The following is a 15675-nucleotide window of genomic DNA, read 5'->3' as shown; positions in this document are numbered from 1 at the left end:
CTGCGCCACTTGCAAAATAGGCATTTTTGCTACGTGTTGAACAGGTTAAAGAAAACTAGGCCAGGCGCCCGCGGCCATAGAAATCCATCGCCGTTGGAATAAAAGGGCAATGGCCCGTACGGGGATCGAACCCGCGACCTTGGCGTTATTAGCACCACGCTCTAACCAACTGAGCTAACCGGCCCAAACTTGCACAGGGTAAGCCGGCCAAAGCTGGCACAGGGCTAGCTGGGCAACCGAGTTATTCTGTGGGCAACCACCGAAGAATTGACGCAGGAGTAGCCAAAAGCTTTAGCCCTCAAGCATAGTAGACCTCGTGGCGCAACGGTAGCGCGTCTGACTCCAGATCAGAAGGTTGCGTGTTCAAATCACGTCGGGGTCATGTTGGTTTTCATAGTCACCTACTTGAACCTCTAGTGTTTCCGCGTCCCATCATTCTACTGGGGCTCACACCCACGCAGGCTCCTACTCGCCTCTAGATTACCTTCAGAAGGCTGGGTGAACAGCCAAACCCAAACAAATGTGCCGTAGGCCTGGAAGAAGCTCCACATCTGGGCTTACAGCATTGGCTGGAGGGTCGCAAAGCCTCAAATTAATAAGAACCAAGCATGTAAAACCTGCAAGGGTCATTTTATGAAGCACACAGACCGGGGACCTAGCAAGGGAATGCTGATGGACTGCCACGCGTCCGCTGTATGTTGGAAAAATATTATCCCTCCCTAAGTTCTGAGCGCAGGGGAAGGCTATGTGGGGCACTGGCTGGCAGAATCTTGGACGGCGTACATCTTTTACTTCGGGTTCTAACATATGAGTGCTGAGAGGCTCCAGGGCTTGTGGCTGATGTGGAGTCAGCTAACTTTTGGTTTTCTCACAATCTTAAGCAGATATTGTTCTGGAGCCTTGAGGTGTTGTAGCGCTTTGGGTGGGATAAAGCGTACATTCCTAGGTCCACACCTTACCTTGTAGCCAGACCTCAGCCGGAATCTTAGCTCTCCACAGGCCTTGGTACATGCAAGCTGACTGATGCTCAGAGCTGTCCCTCCTGCTCTCTCTCTCTGTGCTTTGGGAGCCTGCTGCTGGGTGAAAGGACTGAGTGCTGAAAGAACACTAAGAAAAGATACAAGTGCTGCCTTTATGTTTGGGGATCCCATTAGGGGGCACCCTGTTAGTCAAGAAGTGACCTGAGTTTAGCTAGTGGCTGTGACATAATTAGGCTGCGCCACTTGCAAAATAGGCATTTTTGCTACGTGTTGAACAGGTTAAAGAAAACTAGGCCAGGCGCCCGCGGCCATAGAAATCCATCGCCGTTGGAATAAAAGGGCAATGGCCCGTACGGGGATCGAACCCGCGACCTTGGCGTTATTAGCACCACGCTCTAACCAACTGAGCTAACCGGCCCAAACTTGCACAGGGTAAGCCGGCCAAAGCTGGCACAGGGCTAGCTGGGCAACCGAGTTATTCTGTGGGCAACCACCGAAGAATTGACGCAGGAGTAGCCAAAAGCTTTAGCCCTCGAGCATAGTAGACCTCGTGGCGCAACGGTAGCGCGTCTGACTCCAGATCAGAAGGTTGCGTGTTCAAATCATGTCGGGGTCATGTTGGTTTTCATAGTCACCTACTTGAACCTCTAGTGTTTCCGCGTCCCATCATTCTACTGGGGCTCACACCCACGCAGGCTCCTACTCGCCTCTAGATTACCTTCAGAAGGCTGGGTGAACAGCCAAACCCAAACAAATGTGCCGTAGGCCTGGAAGAAGCTCCACATCTGGGCTTACAGCATTGGCTGGAGGGTCGCAAAGCCTCAAATTAATAAGAACCAAGCATGTAAAACCTGCAAGGGTCATTTTATGAAGCACACAGACCGGGGACCTAGCAAGGGAATGCTGATGGACTGCCACGCGTCCGCTGTATGTTGGAAAAATATTATCCCTCCCTAAGTTCTGAGCGCAGGGGAAGGCTATGTGGGGCACTGGCTGGCAGAATCTTGGACGGCGTACATCTTTTACTTCGGGTTCTAACATATGAGTGCTGAGAGGCTCCAGGGCTTGTGGCTGATGTGGAGTCAGCTAACTTTTGGTTTTCTCACAATCTTAAGCAGATATTGTTCTGGAGCCTTGAGGTGTTGTAGCGCTTTGGGTGGGATAAAGCGTACATTCCTAGGTCCACACCTTACCTTGTAGCCAGACCTCAGCCGGAATCTTAGCTCTCCACAGGCCTTGGTACATGCAAGCTGACTGATGCTCAGAGCTGTCCCTCCTGCTCTCTCTCTCTGTGCTTTGGGAGCCTGCTGCTGGGTGAAAGGACTGAGTGCTGAAAGAACACTAAGAAAAGATACAAGTGCTGCCTTTATGTTTGGGGATCCCATTAGGGGGCACCCTGTTAGTCAAGAAGTGACCTGAGTTTAGCTAGTGGCTGTGACATAATTAGGCTGCGCCACTTGCAAAATAGGCATTTTTGCTACGTGTTGAACAGGTTAAAGAAAACTAGGCCAGGCGCCCGCGGCCATAGAAATCCATCGCCGTTGGAATAAAAGGGCAATGGCCCGTACAGGGATCGAACCCGCGACCTTGGCGTTATTAGCACCACGCTCTAACCAACTGAGCTAACCGGCCCAAACTTGCACAGGGTAAGCCAGCCAAAGCTGGCACAGGGCTAGCTGGGCAACCGAGTTATTCTGTGGGCAACCACCGAAGAATTGACGCAGGAGTAGCCAAAAGCTTTAGCCCTCGAGCATAGTAGACCTCGTGGTGCAACGGTAGCGCGTCTGACTCCAGATCAGAAGGTTGCGTGTTCAAATCACGTCGGGGTCATGTTGGTTTTCATAGTCACCTACTTGAACCTCTAGTGTTTCCGCGTCCCATCATTCTACTGGGGCTCACACCCACGCAGGCTCCTACTCGCCTCTAGATTACCTTCAGAAGGCTGGGTGAACAGCCAAACCCAAACAAATGTGCCGTAGGCCTGGAAGAAGCTCCAAATCTGGGCTTACAGCATTGGCTGGAGGGTCGCAAAGCCTCAAATTAATAAGAACCAAGCATGTAAAACCTGCAAGGGTCATTTTATGAAGCACACAGACCGGGGACCTAGCAAGGGAATGCTGATGGACTGCCACGCGTCCGCTGTATGTTGGAAAAATATTATCCCTCCCTAAGTTCTGAGCGCAGGGGAAGGCTATGTGGGGCACTGGCTGGCAGAATCTTGGACGGCGTACATCTTTTACTTCGGGTTCTAACATATGAGTGCTGAGAGGCTCCAGGGCTTGTGGCTGATGTGGAGTCAGCTAACTTTTGGTTTTCTCACAATCTTAAGCAGATATTGTTCTGGAGCCTTGAGGTGTTGTAGCGCTTTGGGTGGGATAAAGCGTACATTCCTAGGTCCACACCTTACCTTGTAGCCAGACCTCAGCCGGAATCTTAGCTCTCCACAGGCCTTGGTACATGCAAGCTGACTGATGCTCAGAGCTGTCCCTCCTGCTCTCTCTCTCTGTGCTTTGGGAGCCTGCTGCTGGGTGAAAGGACTGAGTGCTGAAAGAACACTAAGAAAAGATACAAGTGCTGCCTTTATGTTTGGGGATCCCATTAGGGGGCACCCTGTTAGTCAAGAAGTGACCTGAGTTTAGCTAGTGGCTGTGACATAATTAGGCTGCGCCACTTGCAAAATAGGCATTTTTGCTACGTGTTGAACAGGTTAAAGAAAACTAGGCCAGGCGCCCGCGGCCATAGAAATCCATCGCCGTTGGAATAAAAGGGCAATGGCCCGTACGGGGATCGAACCCGTGACCTTGGCGTTATTAGCACCACGCTCTAACCAACTGAGCTAACCGGCCCAAACTTGCACAGGGTAAGCCGGCCAAAGCTGGCACAGGGCTAGCTGGGCAACCGAGTTATTCTGTGGGCAACCACCGAAGAATTGACGCAGGAGTAGCCAAAAGCTTTAGCCCTCGAGCATAGTAGACCTCGTGGCGCAACGGTAGCGCGTCTGACTCCAGATCAGAAGGTTGCGTGTTCAAATCACGTCGGGGTCATGTTGGTTTTCATAGTCACCTACTTGAACCTCTAGTGTTTCCGCGTCCCATCATTCTACTGGGGCTCACACCCACGCAGGCTCCTACTCGCCTCTAGATTACCTTCAGAAGGCTGGGTGAACAGCCAAACCCAAACAAATGTGCCGTAGGCCTGGAAGAAGCTCCACATCTGGGCTTACAGCATTGGCTGGAGGGTCGCAAAGCCTCAAATTAATAAGAACCAAGCATGTAAAACCTGCAAGGGTCATTTTATGAAGCACACAGACCGGGGACCTAGCAAGGGAATGCTGATGGACTGCCACGCGTCCGCTGTATGTTGGAAAAATATTATCCCTCCCTAAGTTCTGAGCGCAGGGGAAGGCTATGTGGGGCACTGGCTGGCAGAATCTTGGACGGCGTACATCTTTTACTTCGGGTTCTAACATATGAGTGCTGAGAGGCTCCAGGGCTTGTGGCTGATGTGGAGTCAGCTAACTTTTGGTTTTCTCACAATCTTAAGCAGATATTGTTCTGGAGCCTTGAGGTGTTGTAGCGCTTTGGGTGGGATAAAGCGTACATTCCTAGGTCCACACCTTACCTTGTAGCCAGACCTCAGCCGGAATCTTAGCTCTCCACAGGCCTTGGTACATGCAAGCTGACTGATGCTCAGAGCTGTCCCTCCTGCTCTCTCTCTCTGTGCTTTGGGAGCCTGCTGCTGGGTGAAAGGACTGAGTGCTGAAAGAACACTAAGAAAAGATACAAGTGCTGCCTTTATGTTTGGGGATCCCATTAGGGGGCACCCTGTTAGTCAAGAAGTGACCTGAGTTTAGCTAGTGGCTGTGACATAATTAGGCTGCGCCACTTGCAAAATAGGCATTTTTGCTACGTGTTGAACAGGTTAAAGAAAACTAGGCCAGGCGCCCGCGGCCATAGAAATCCATCGCCGTTGGAATAAAAGGGCAATGGCCCGTACGGGGATCGAACCCGCGACCTTGGCGTTATTAGCACCACGCTCTAACCAACTGAGCTAACCGGCCCAAACTTGCACAGGGTAAGCCGGCCAAAGCTGGCACAGGGCTAGCTGGGCAACCGAGTTATTCTGTGGGCAACCACCGAAGAATTGACGCAGGAGTAGCCAAAAGCTTTAGCCCTCGAGCATAGTAGACCTCGTGGCGCAACGGTAGCGCGTCTGACTCCAGATCAGAAGGTTGCGTGTTCAAATCACGTCGGGGTCATGTTGGTTTTCATAGTCACCTACTTGAACCTCTAGTGTTTCCGCGTCCCATCATTCTACTGGGGCTCACACCCACGCAGGCTCCTACTCGCCTCTAGATTACCTTCAGAAGGCTGGGTGAACAGCCAAACCCAAACAAATGTGCTGTAGGCCTGGAAGAAGCTCCACATCTGGGCTTACAGCATTGGCTGGAGGGTCGCAAAGCCTCAAATTAATAAGAACCAAGCATGTAAAACCTGCAAGGGTCATTTTATGAAGCACACAGACCGGGGACCTAGCAAGGGAATGCTGATGGACTGCCACGCGTCCGCTGTATGTTGGAAAAATATTATCCCTCCCTAAGTTCTGAGCGCAGGGGAAGGCTATGTGGGGCACTGGCTGGCAGAATCTTGGACGGCGTACATCTTTTACTTCGGGTTCTAACATATGAGTGCTGAGAGGCTCCAGGGCTTGTGGCTGATGTGGAGTCAGCTAACTTTTGGTTTTCTCACAATCTTAAGCAGATATTGTTCTGGAGCCTTGAGGTGTTGTAGCGCTTTGGGTGGGATAAAGCGTACATTCCTAGGTCCACACCTTACCTTGTAGCCAGACCTCAGCCGGAATCTTAGCTGTCCACAGGCCTTGGTACATGCAAGCTGACTGATGCTCAGAGCTGTCCCTCCTGCTCTCTCTCTCTGTGCTTTGGGAGCCTGCTGCTGGGTGAAAGGACTGAGTGCTGAAAGAACACTAAGAAAAGATACAAGTGCTGCCTTTATGTTTGGGGATCCCATTAGGGGGCACCCTGTTAGTCAAGAAGTGACCTGAGTTTAGCTAGTGGCTGTGACATAATTAGGCTGCGCCACTTGCAAAAAAATAGGCATTTTTGCTACGTGTTGAACAGGTTAAAGAAAACTAGGCCAGGCGCCCGCGGCCATAGAAATCCATCGCCGTTGGAATAAAAGGGCAATGGCCCGTACGGGGATCGAACCCGCGACCTTGGCGTTATTAGCACCACGCTCTAACCAACTGAGCTAACCGGCCCAAACTTGCACAGGGTAAGCCGGCCAAAGCTGGCACAGGGCTAGCTGGGCAACCGAGTTATTCTGTGGGCAACCACCGAAGAATTGACGCAGGAGTAGCCAAAAGCTTTAGCCCTCGAGCATAGTAGACCTCGTGGCGCAACGGTAGCGCATCTGACTCCAGATCAGAAGGTTGCGTGTTCAAATCACGTCGGGGTCATGTTGGTTTTCATAGTCACCTACTTGAAACTCTAGTGTTTCCGCATCCCATCATTCTACCGGGGCTCACACCCACGCAGGCTCCTACTCGCCTCTAGATTACCTTCAGAAGGCTGGGTGAACAGCCAAACCCAAACAAATGTGCCGTAGGCCTGGAAGAAGCTCCACATCTGGGCTTACAGCATTGGCTGGAGGGTCGCAAAGCCTCAAATTAATAAGAACCAAGCATGTAAAACCTGCAAGGGTCATTTTATGAAGCACACAGACCGGGGACCTAGCAAGGGAATGCTGATGGACTGCCACGCGTCCGCTGTATGTTGGAAAAATATTATCCCTCCCTAAGTTCTGAGCGCAGGGGAAGGCTATGTGGGGCACTGGCTGGCAGAATCTTGGACGGCGTACATCTTTTACTTCGGGTTCTAACATATGAGTGCTGAGAGGCTCCAGGGCTTGTGGCTGATGTGGAGTCAGCTAACTTTTGGTTTTCTCACAATCTTAAGCAGATATTGTTCTGGAGCCTTGAGGTGTTGTAGCGCTTTGGGTGGGATAAAGCGTACATTCCTAGGTCCACACCTTACCTTGTAGCCAGACCTCAGCCGGAATCTTAGCTGTCCACAGGCCTTGGTACATGCAAGCTGACTGATGCTCAGAGCTGTCCCTCCTGCTCTCTCTCTCTGTGCTTTGGGAGCCTGCTGCTGGGTGAAAGGACTGAGTGCTGAAAGAACACTAAGAAAAGATACAAGTGCTGCCTTTATGTTTGGGGATCCCATTAGGGGGCACCCTGTTAGTCAAGAAGTGACCTGAGTTTAGCTAGTGGCTGTGACATAATTAGGCTGCGCCACTTGCAAAATAGGCATTTTTGCTACGTGTTGAACAGGTTAAAGAAAACTAGGCCAGGCGCCCGCAGCCATAGAAATCCATCGCCGTTGGAATAAAAGGGCAATGGCCCGTACGGGGATCGAACCCGCGACCTTGGCGTTATTAGCACCACGCTCTAACCAACTGAGCTAACCGGCCCAAACTTGCACAGGGTAAGCCGGCCAAAGCTGGCACAGGGCTAGCTGGGCAACCGAGTTATTCTGTGGGCAACCACCGAAGAATTGACGCAGGAGTAGCCAAAAGCTTTAGCCCTCGAGCATAGTAGACCTCGTGGCGCAACGGTAGCGCGTCTGACTCCAGATCAGAAGGTTGCGTGTTCAAATCACGTCGGGGTCATGTTGGTTTTCATAGTCACCTACTTGAACCTCTAGTGTTTCCGCGTCCCATCATTCTACTGGGGCTCACACCCACGCAGGCTCCTACTCGCCTCTAGATTACCTTCAGAAGGCTGGGTGAACAGCCAAACCCAAACAAATGTGCCGTAGGCCTGGAAGAAGCTCCACATCTGGGCTTACAGCATTGGCTGGAGGGTCGCAAAGCCTCAAATTAATAAGAACCAAGCATGTAAAACCTGCAAGGGTCATTTTATGAAGCACACAGACCGGGGACCTAGCAAGGGAATGCTGATGGACTGCCACGCGTCCGCTGTATGTTGGAAAAATATTATCCCTCCCTAAGTTCTGAGCGCAGGGGAAGGCTATGTGGGGCACTGGCTGGCAGAATCTTGGACGGCGTACATCTTTTACTTCGGGTTCTAACATATGAGTGCTGAGAGGCTCCAGGGCTTGTGGCTGATGTGGAGTCAGCTAACTTTTGGTTTTCTCACAATCTTAAGCAGATATTGTTCTGGAGCCTTGAGGTGTTGTAGCGCTTTGGGTGGGATAAAGCGTACATTCCTAGGTCCACACCTTACCTTGTAGCCAGACCTCAGCCGGAATCTTAGCTCTCCACAGGCCTTGGTACATGCAAGCTGACTGATGCTCAGAGCTGTCCCTCCTGCTCTCTCTCTCTGTGCTTTGGGAGCCTGCTGCTGGGTGAAAGGACTGAGTGCTGAAAGAACACTAAGAAAAGATACAAGTGCTGCCTTTATGTTTGGGGATCCCATTAGGGGGCACCCTGTTAGTCAAGAAGTGACCTGAGTTTAGCTAGTGGCTGTGACATAATTAGGCTGCGCCACTTGCAAAATAGGCATTTTTGCTACGTGTTGAACAGGTTAAAGAAAACTAGGCCAGGCGCCCGCGGCCATAGAAATCCATCGCCGTTGGAATAAAAGGGCAATGGCCCGTACGGGGATCGAACCCGCGACCTTGGCGTTATTAGCACCACGCTCTAACCAACTGAGCTAACCGGCCCAAACTTGCACAGGGTAAGCCGGCCAAAGCTGGCACAGGGCTAGCTGGGCAACCGAGTTATTCTGTGGGCAACCACCGAAGAATTGACGCAGGAGTAGCCAAAAGCTTTAGCCCTCGAGCATAGTAGACCTCGTGGCGCAACGGTAGCGCGTCTGACTCCAGATCAGAAGGTTGCGTGTTCAAATCACGTCGGGGTCATGTTGGTTTTCATAGTCACCTACTTGAACCTCTAGTGTTTCCGCGTCCCATCATTCTACTGGGGCTCACACCCACGCAGGCTCCTACTCGCCTCTAGATTACCTTCAGAAGGCTGGGTGAACAGCCAAACCCAAACAAATGTGCCGTAGGCCTGGAAGAAGCTCCACATCTGGGCTTACAGCATTGGCTGGAGGGTCGCAAAGCCTCAAATTAATAAGAACCAAGCATGTAAAACCTGCAAGGGTCATTTTATGAAGCACACAGACCGGGGACCTAGCAAGGGAATGCTGATGGACTGCCACGCGTCCGCTGTATGTTGGAAAAATATTATCCCTCCCTAAGTTCTGAGCGCAGGGGAAGGCTATGTGGGGCACTGGCTGGCAGAATCTTGGACGGCGTACATCTTTTACTTCGGGTTCTAACATATGAGTGCTGAGAGGCTCCAGGGCTTGTGGCTGATGTGGAGTCAGCTAACTTTTGGTTTTCTCACAATCTTAAGCAGATATTGTTCTGGAGCCTTGAGGTGTTGTAGCGCTTTGGGTGGGATAAAGCGTACATTCCTAGGTCCACACCTTACCTTGTAGCCAGACCTCAGCCGGAATCTTAGCTGTCCACAGGCCTTGGTACATGCAAGCTGACTGATGCTCAGAGCTGTCCCTCCTGCTCTCTCTCTCTGTGCTTTGGGAGCCTGCTGCTGGGTGAAAGGACTGAGTGCTGAAAGAACACTAAGAAAAGATACAAGTGCTGCCTTTATGTTTGGGGATCCCATTAGGGGGCACCCTGTTAGTCAAGAAGTGACCTGAGTTTAGCTAGTGGCTGTGACATAATTAGGCTGCGCCACTTGCAAAATAGGCATTTTTGCTACGTGTTGAACAGGTTAAAGAAAACTAGGCCAGGCGCCCGCGGCCATAGAAATCCATCGCCGTTGGAATAAAAGGGCAATGGCCCGTACGGGGATCGAACCCGCGACCTTGGCGTTATTAGCACCACGCTCTAACCAACTGAGCTAACCGGCCCAAACTTGCACAGGGTAAGCCGGCCAAAGCTGGCACAGGGCTAGCTGGGCAACCGAGTTATTCTGTGGGCAACCACCGAAGAATTGACGCAGGAGTAGCCAAAAGCTTTAGCCCTCGAGCATAGTAGACCTCGTGGCGCAACGGTAGCGCGTCTGACTCCAGATCAGAAGGTTGCGTGTTCAAATCACGTCGGGGTCATGTTGGTTTTCATAGTCACCTACTTGAACCTCTAGTGTTTCCGCGTCCCATCATTCTACTGGGGCTCACACCCACGCAGGCTCCTACTCGCCTCTAGATTACCTTCAGAAGGCTGGGTGAACAGCCAAACCCAAACAAATGTGCCGTAGGCCTGGAAGAAGCTCCACATCTGGGCTTACAGCATTGGCTGGAGGGTCGCAAAGCCTCAAATTAATAAGAACCAAGCATGTAAAACCTGCAAGGGTCATTTTATGAAGCACACAGACCGGGGACCTAGCAAGGGAATGCTGATGGACTGCCACGTGTCCGCTGTATGTTGGAAAAATATTATCCCTCCCTAAGTTCTGAGCGCAGGGGAAGGCTATGTGGGGCACTGGCTGGCAGAATCTTGGACGGCGTACATCTTTTACTTCGGGTTCTAACATATGAGTGCTGAGAGGCTCCAGGGCTTGTGGCTGATGTGGAGTCAGCTAACTTTTGGTTTTCTCACAATCTTAAGCAGATATTGTTCTGGAGCCTTGAGGTGTTGTAGCGCTTTGGGTGGGATAAAGCGTACATTCCTAGGTCTACACCTTACCTTGTAGCCAGACCTCAGCCGGAATCTTAGCTGTCCACAGGCCTTGGTACATGCAAGCTGACTGATGCTCAGAGCTGTCCCTCCTGCTCTCTCTCTCTGTGCTTTGGGAGCCTGCTGCTGGGTGAAAGGACTGAGTGCTGAAAGAACACTAAGAAAAGATACAAGTGCTGCCTTTATGTTTGGGGATCCCATTAGGGGGCACCCTGTTAGTCAAGAAGTGACCTGAGTTTAGCTAGTGGCTGTGACATAATTAGGCTGCGCCACTTGCAAAATAGGCATTTTTGCTACGTGTTGAACAGGTTAAAGAAAACTAGGCCAGGCGCCCGCGGCCATAGAAATCCATCGCCGTTGGAATAAAAGGGCAATGGCCCGTACGGGGATCGAACCCGCGACCTTGGCGTTATTAGCACCACGCTCTAACCAACTGAGCTAACCGGCCCAAACTTGCACATGGTAAGCCGGCCAAAGCTGGCACAGGGCTAGCTGGGCAACCGAGTTATTCTGTGGGCAACCACCGAAGAATTGACGCAGGAGTAGCCAAAAGCTTTAGCCCTCGAGCATAGTAGACCTCGTGGCGCAACGGTAGCGCGTCTGACTCCAGATCAGAAGGTTGCGTGTTCAAATCACGTCGGGGTCATGTTGGTTTTCATAGTCACCTACTTGAACCTCTAGTGTTTCCGCGTCCCATCATTCTACTGGGGCTCACACCCACGCAGGCTCCTACTCGCCTCTAGATTACCTTCAGAAGGCTGGGTGAACAGCCAAACCCAAACAAATGTGCCGTAGGCCTGGAAGAAGCTCCACATCTGGGCTTACAGCATTGGCTGGAGGGTCGCAAAGCCTCAAATTAATAAGAACCAAGCATGTAAAACCTGCAAGGGTCATTTTATGAAGCACACAGACCGGGGACCTAGCAAGGGAATGCTGATGGACTGCCACGCGTCCGCTGTATGTTGGAAAAATATTATCCCTCCCTAAGTTCTGAGCGCAGGGGAAGGCTATGTGGGGCACTGGCTGGCAGAATCTTGGACGGCGTACATCTTTTACTTCGGGTTCTAACATATGAGTGCTGAGAGGCTCCAGGGCTTGTGGCTGATGTGGAGTCAGCTAACTTTTGGTTTTCTCACAATCTTAAGCAGATATTGTTCTGGAGCCTTGAGGTGTTGTAGCGCTTTGGGTGGGATAAAGCGTACATTCCTAGGTCCACACCTTACCTTGTAGCCAGACCTCAGCCGGAATCTTAGCTGTCCACAGGCCTTGGTACATGCAAGCTGACTGATGCTCAGAGCTGTCCCTCCTGCTCTCTCTCTCCGTGCTTTGGGAGCCTGCTGCTGGGTGAAAGGACTGAGTGCTGAAAGAACACTAAGAAAAGATACAAGTGCTGCCTTTATGTTTGGGGATCCCATTAGGGGGCACCCTGTTAGTCAAGAAGTGACCTGAGTTTAGCTAGTGGCTGTGACATAATTAGGCTGCGCCACTTGCAAAATAGGCATTTTTGCTACGTGTTGAACAGGTTAAAGAAAACTAGGCCAGGCGCCCGCGGCCATAGAAATCCATCGCCGTTGGAATAAAAGGGCAATGGCCCGTACGGGGATCGAACCCGCGACCTTGGCGTTATTAGCACCACGCTCTAACCAACTGAGCTAACCGGCCCAAACTTGCACAGGGTAAGCCGGCCAAAGCTGGCACAGGGCTAGCTGGGCAACCGAGTTATTCTGTGGGCAACCACCGAAGAATTGACGCAGGAGTAGCCAAAAGCTTTAGCCCTCGAGCATAGTAGACCTCGTGGCGCAACGGTAGCGCGTCTGACTCCAGATCAGAAGGTTGCGTGTTCAAATCACGTCGGGGTCATGTTGGTTTTCATAGTCACCTACTTGAACCTCTAGTGTTTCCGCGTCCCATCATTCTACTGGGGCTCACACCCACGCAGGCTCCTACTCGCCTCTAGATTACCTTCAGAAGGCTGGGTGAACAGCCAAACCCAAACAAATGTGCCGTAGGCCTGGAAGAAGCTCCACATCTGGGCTTACAGCATTGGCTGGAGGGTCGCAAAGCCTCAAATTAATAAGAACCAAGCATGTAAAACCTGCAAGGGTCACAAAGTGGTTGCTGGCTTTGCAAGGCTACACATTTTATGAAGCACACAGACCGGGGACCTAGCAAGGGAATGCTGATGGACTGCCACGCGTCCGCTGTATGTTGGAAAAATATTATCCCTCCCTAAGTTCTGAGCGCAGGGGAAGGCTATGTGGGGCACTGGCTGGCAGAATCTTGGACGGCGTACATCTTTTACTTCGGGTTCTAACATATGAGTGCTGAGAGGCTCCAGGGCTTGTGGCTGATGTGGAGTCAGCTAACTTTTGGTTTTCTCACAATCTTAAGCAGATATTGTTCTGGAGCCTTGAGGTGTTGTAGCGCTTTGGGTGGGATAAAGCGTACATTCCTAGGTCCACACCTTACCTTGTAGCCAGACCTCAGCCGGAATCTTAGCTCTCCACAGGCCTTGGTACATGCAAGCTGACTGATGCTCAGAGCTGTCCCTCCTGCTCTCTCTCTCTGTGCTTTGGGAGCCTGCTGCTGGGTGAAAGGACTGAGTGCTGAAAGAACACTAAGAAAAGATACAAGTGCTGCCTTTATGTTTGGGGATCCCATTAGGGGGCACCCTGTTAGTCAAGAAGTGACCTGAGTTTAGCTAGTGGCTGTGACATAATTAGGCTGCGCCACTTGCAAAATAGGCATTTTTGCTACGTGTTGAACAGGTTAAAGAAAACTAGGCCAGGCGCCCGCGGCCATAGAAATCCATCGCCGTTGGAATAAAAGGGCAATGGCCCGTACGGGGATCGAACCCGCGACCTTGGCGTTATTAGCACCACGCTCTAACCAACTGAGCTAACCGGCCCAAACTTGCACAGGGTAAGCCGGCCAAAGCTGGCACAGGGCTAGCTGGGCAACCGAGTTATTCTGTGGGCAACCACCGAAGAATTGACGCAGGAGTAGCCAAAAGCTTTAGCCCTCGAGCATAGTAGACCTCGTGGCGCAACGGTAGCGCGTCTGACTCCAGATCAGAAGGTTGCGTGTTCAAATCACGTCGGGGTCATGTTGGTTTTCATAGTCACCTACTTGAACCTCTAGTGTTTCCGCGTCCCATCATTCTACTGGGGCTCACACCCACGCAGGCTCCTACTCGCCTCTAGATTACCTTCAGAAGGCTGGGTGAACAGCCAAACCCAAACAAATGTGCCGTAGGCCTGGAAGAAGCTCCACATCTGGGCTTACAGCATTGGCTGGAGGGTCGCAAAGCCTCAAATTAATAAGAACCAAGCATGTAAAACCTGCAAGGGTCACAAAGTGGTTGCTGGCTTTGCAAGGCTACACATTTTATGAAGCACACAGACCGGGGACCTAGCAAGGGAATGCTGATGGACTGCCACGCGTCCGCTGTATGTTGGAAAAATATTATCCCTCCCTAAGTTCTGAGCGCAGGGGAAGGCTATGTGGGGCACTGGCTGGCAGAATCTTGGACGGCGTACATCTTTTACTTCGGGTTCTAACATATGAGTGCTGAGAGGCTCCAGGGCTTGTGGCTGATGTGGAGTCAGCTAACTTTTGGTTTTCTCACAATCTTAAGCAGATATTGTTCTGGAGCCTTGAGGTGTTGTAGCGCTTTGGGTGGGATAAAGCGTACATTCCTAGGTCCACACCTTACCTTGTAGCCAGACCTCAGCCGGAATCTTAGCTGTCCACAGGCCTTGGTACATGCAAGCTGACTGATGCTCAGAGCTGTCCCTCCTGCTCTCTCTCTCTGTGCTTTGGGAGCCTGCTGCTGGGTGAAAGGACTGAGTGCTGAAAGAACACTAAGAAAAGATACAAGTGCTGCCTTTATGTTTGGGGATCCCATTAGGGGGCACCCTGTTAGTCAAGAAGTGACCTGAGTTTAGCTAGTGGCTGTGACATAATTAGGCTGCGCCACTTGCAAAATAGGGATTTTTGCTACGTGTTGAACCGGTTAAAGAAAACTAGGCCAGGCGCCCGCGGCCATAGAAATCCATCGCCGTTGGAATAAAAGGGCAATGGCCCGTACGGGGATCGAACCCGCGACCTTGGCGTTATTAGCACCACGCTCTAACCAACTGAGCTAACCGGCCCAAACTTGCACAGGGTAAGCCGGCCAAAGCTGGCACAGGGCTAGCTGGGCAACCTGGCACAGGGCTAGTAGTCACCTACTTGAACCTCTAGTGTTTCCGCGTCCCATCATTCTACTGGGGCTCACACCCACGCAGGCTCCTACTCGCCTCTAGATTACCTTCAGAAGGCTGGGTGAACAGCCAAACCCAAACAAATGTGCCGTAGGCCTGGAAGAAGCTCCACATCTGGGCTTACAGCATTGGCTGGAGGGTCGCAAAGCCTCAAATTAATAAGAACCAAGCATGTAAAACCTGCAAGGGTCATTTTATGAAGCACACAGACCGGGGACCTAGCAAGGGAATGCTGATGGACTGCCACGCGTCCGCTGTATGTTGGAAAAATATTATCCCTCCCTAAGTTCTGAGCGCAGGGGAAGGCTATGTGGGGCACTGGCTGGCAGAATCTTGGACGGCGTACATCTTTTACTTCGGGTTCTAACATATGAGTGCTGAGAGGCTCCAGGGCTTGTGGCTGATGTGGAGTCAGCTAACTTTTGGTTTTCTCACAATCTTAAGCAGATATTGTTCTGGAGCCTTGAGGTGTTGTAGCGCTTTGGGTGGGATAAAGCGTACATTCCTAGGTCCACACCTTACCTTGTAGCCAGACCTCAGCCGGAATCTTAGCTGTCCACAGGCCTTGGTACATGCAAGCTGACTGATGCTCAGAGCTGTCCCTCCTGCTCTCTCTCTCTGTGCTTTGGGAGCCTGCTGCTGGGTGAAAGGACTGAGTGCTGAAAGAACACTAAGAAAAGATACAAGTGCTGCCTTTATGTTTGGGGATCCCATTAGGGGGCACCCTGTTAGTCAAGAAGTGACC

The 15675-nt window shown here is 51.5% G+C and overlaps 24 non-coding genes across 24 annotated transcripts; 12 read left to right on the top strand and 12 right to left on the bottom strand.

The window, feature by feature from the left end:
- Positions 1–110: 110 nt before the first annotated feature.
- Positions 111–184, bottom strand: TRNAI-AAU (transfer RNA isoleucine (anticodon AAU)). Its single transcript has one exon. It is a non-coding gene; the product is annotated as a tRNA-Ile (tRNA).
- A 126-nt stretch (positions 185–310) lies between these two features.
- On the top strand, positions 311–382 carry TRNAW-CCA (transfer RNA tryptophan (anticodon CCA)). The gene has a single exon. It is a non-coding gene; the product is annotated as a tRNA-Trp (tRNA).
- Positions 383–1324: 942 nt separating this feature from the next.
- TRNAI-AAU (transfer RNA isoleucine (anticodon AAU)) lies at positions 1325–1398 on the bottom strand. Its single transcript has one exon. It is a non-coding gene; the product is annotated as a tRNA-Ile (tRNA).
- Positions 1399–1524: 126 nt separating this feature from the next.
- On the top strand, positions 1525–1596 carry TRNAW-CCA (transfer RNA tryptophan (anticodon CCA)). Its single transcript has one exon. It is a non-coding gene; the product is annotated as a tRNA-Trp (tRNA).
- Positions 1597–2738: 1142 nt separating this feature from the next.
- Positions 2739–2810, top strand: TRNAW-CCA (transfer RNA tryptophan (anticodon CCA)). The gene has a single exon. It is a non-coding gene; the product is annotated as a tRNA-Trp (tRNA).
- A 942-nt stretch (positions 2811–3752) lies between these two features.
- Positions 3753–3826, bottom strand: TRNAI-AAU (transfer RNA isoleucine (anticodon AAU)). The gene has a single exon. It is a non-coding gene; the product is annotated as a tRNA-Ile (tRNA).
- A 126-nt stretch (positions 3827–3952) lies between these two features.
- Positions 3953–4024, top strand: TRNAW-CCA (transfer RNA tryptophan (anticodon CCA)). The gene has a single exon. It is a non-coding gene; the product is annotated as a tRNA-Trp (tRNA).
- Positions 4025–4966: 942 nt separating this feature from the next.
- Positions 4967–5040, bottom strand: TRNAI-AAU (transfer RNA isoleucine (anticodon AAU)). The gene has a single exon. It is a non-coding gene; the product is annotated as a tRNA-Ile (tRNA).
- A 126-nt stretch (positions 5041–5166) lies between these two features.
- Positions 5167–5238, top strand: TRNAW-CCA (transfer RNA tryptophan (anticodon CCA)). Its single transcript has one exon. It is a non-coding gene; the product is annotated as a tRNA-Trp (tRNA).
- Positions 5239–6183: 945 nt separating this feature from the next.
- TRNAI-AAU (transfer RNA isoleucine (anticodon AAU)) lies at positions 6184–6257 on the bottom strand. The gene has a single exon. It is a non-coding gene; the product is annotated as a tRNA-Ile (tRNA).
- A 126-nt stretch (positions 6258–6383) lies between these two features.
- Positions 6384–6455, top strand: TRNAW-CCA (transfer RNA tryptophan (anticodon CCA)). Its single transcript has one exon. It is a non-coding gene; the product is annotated as a tRNA-Trp (tRNA).
- A 942-nt stretch (positions 6456–7397) lies between these two features.
- On the bottom strand, positions 7398–7471 carry TRNAI-AAU (transfer RNA isoleucine (anticodon AAU)). Its single transcript has one exon. It is a non-coding gene; the product is annotated as a tRNA-Ile (tRNA).
- Positions 7472–7597: 126 nt separating this feature from the next.
- Positions 7598–7669, top strand: TRNAW-CCA (transfer RNA tryptophan (anticodon CCA)). The gene has a single exon. It is a non-coding gene; the product is annotated as a tRNA-Trp (tRNA).
- A 942-nt stretch (positions 7670–8611) lies between these two features.
- Positions 8612–8685, bottom strand: TRNAI-AAU (transfer RNA isoleucine (anticodon AAU)). The gene has a single exon. It is a non-coding gene; the product is annotated as a tRNA-Ile (tRNA).
- A 126-nt stretch (positions 8686–8811) lies between these two features.
- TRNAW-CCA (transfer RNA tryptophan (anticodon CCA)) lies at positions 8812–8883 on the top strand. Its single transcript has one exon. It is a non-coding gene; the product is annotated as a tRNA-Trp (tRNA).
- Positions 8884–9825: 942 nt separating this feature from the next.
- TRNAI-AAU (transfer RNA isoleucine (anticodon AAU)) lies at positions 9826–9899 on the bottom strand. Its single transcript has one exon. It is a non-coding gene; the product is annotated as a tRNA-Ile (tRNA).
- Positions 9900–10025: 126 nt separating this feature from the next.
- Positions 10026–10097, top strand: TRNAW-CCA (transfer RNA tryptophan (anticodon CCA)). The gene has a single exon. It is a non-coding gene; the product is annotated as a tRNA-Trp (tRNA).
- A 942-nt stretch (positions 10098–11039) lies between these two features.
- Positions 11040–11113, bottom strand: TRNAI-AAU (transfer RNA isoleucine (anticodon AAU)). The gene has a single exon. It is a non-coding gene; the product is annotated as a tRNA-Ile (tRNA).
- A 126-nt stretch (positions 11114–11239) lies between these two features.
- TRNAW-CCA (transfer RNA tryptophan (anticodon CCA)) lies at positions 11240–11311 on the top strand. Its single transcript has one exon. It is a non-coding gene; the product is annotated as a tRNA-Trp (tRNA).
- Positions 11312–12253: 942 nt separating this feature from the next.
- Positions 12254–12327, bottom strand: TRNAI-AAU (transfer RNA isoleucine (anticodon AAU)). Its single transcript has one exon. It is a non-coding gene; the product is annotated as a tRNA-Ile (tRNA).
- Positions 12328–12453: 126 nt separating this feature from the next.
- TRNAW-CCA (transfer RNA tryptophan (anticodon CCA)) lies at positions 12454–12525 on the top strand. Its single transcript has one exon. It is a non-coding gene; the product is annotated as a tRNA-Trp (tRNA).
- A 974-nt stretch (positions 12526–13499) lies between these two features.
- Positions 13500–13573, bottom strand: TRNAI-AAU (transfer RNA isoleucine (anticodon AAU)). The gene has a single exon. It is a non-coding gene; the product is annotated as a tRNA-Ile (tRNA).
- Positions 13574–13699: 126 nt separating this feature from the next.
- TRNAW-CCA (transfer RNA tryptophan (anticodon CCA)) lies at positions 13700–13771 on the top strand. Its single transcript has one exon. It is a non-coding gene; the product is annotated as a tRNA-Trp (tRNA).
- Positions 13772–14745: 974 nt separating this feature from the next.
- On the bottom strand, positions 14746–14819 carry TRNAI-AAU (transfer RNA isoleucine (anticodon AAU)). The gene has a single exon. It is a non-coding gene; the product is annotated as a tRNA-Ile (tRNA).
- Between the last annotated feature and the right edge of the window lie 856 nt (positions 14820–15675).

Source organism: Aquarana catesbeiana, linkage group LG03, assembly GCF_042186555.1.
Source record: "Aquarana catesbeiana isolate 2022-GZ linkage group LG03, ASM4218655v1, whole genome shotgun sequence".
Taxonomy (NCBI): domain Eukaryota; kingdom Metazoa; phylum Chordata; class Amphibia; order Anura; family Ranidae; genus Aquarana; species Aquarana catesbeiana.
Note: the sequence above shows the minus strand (reverse complement) of the source record. Positions and strands in the feature narration are given on the sequence as shown.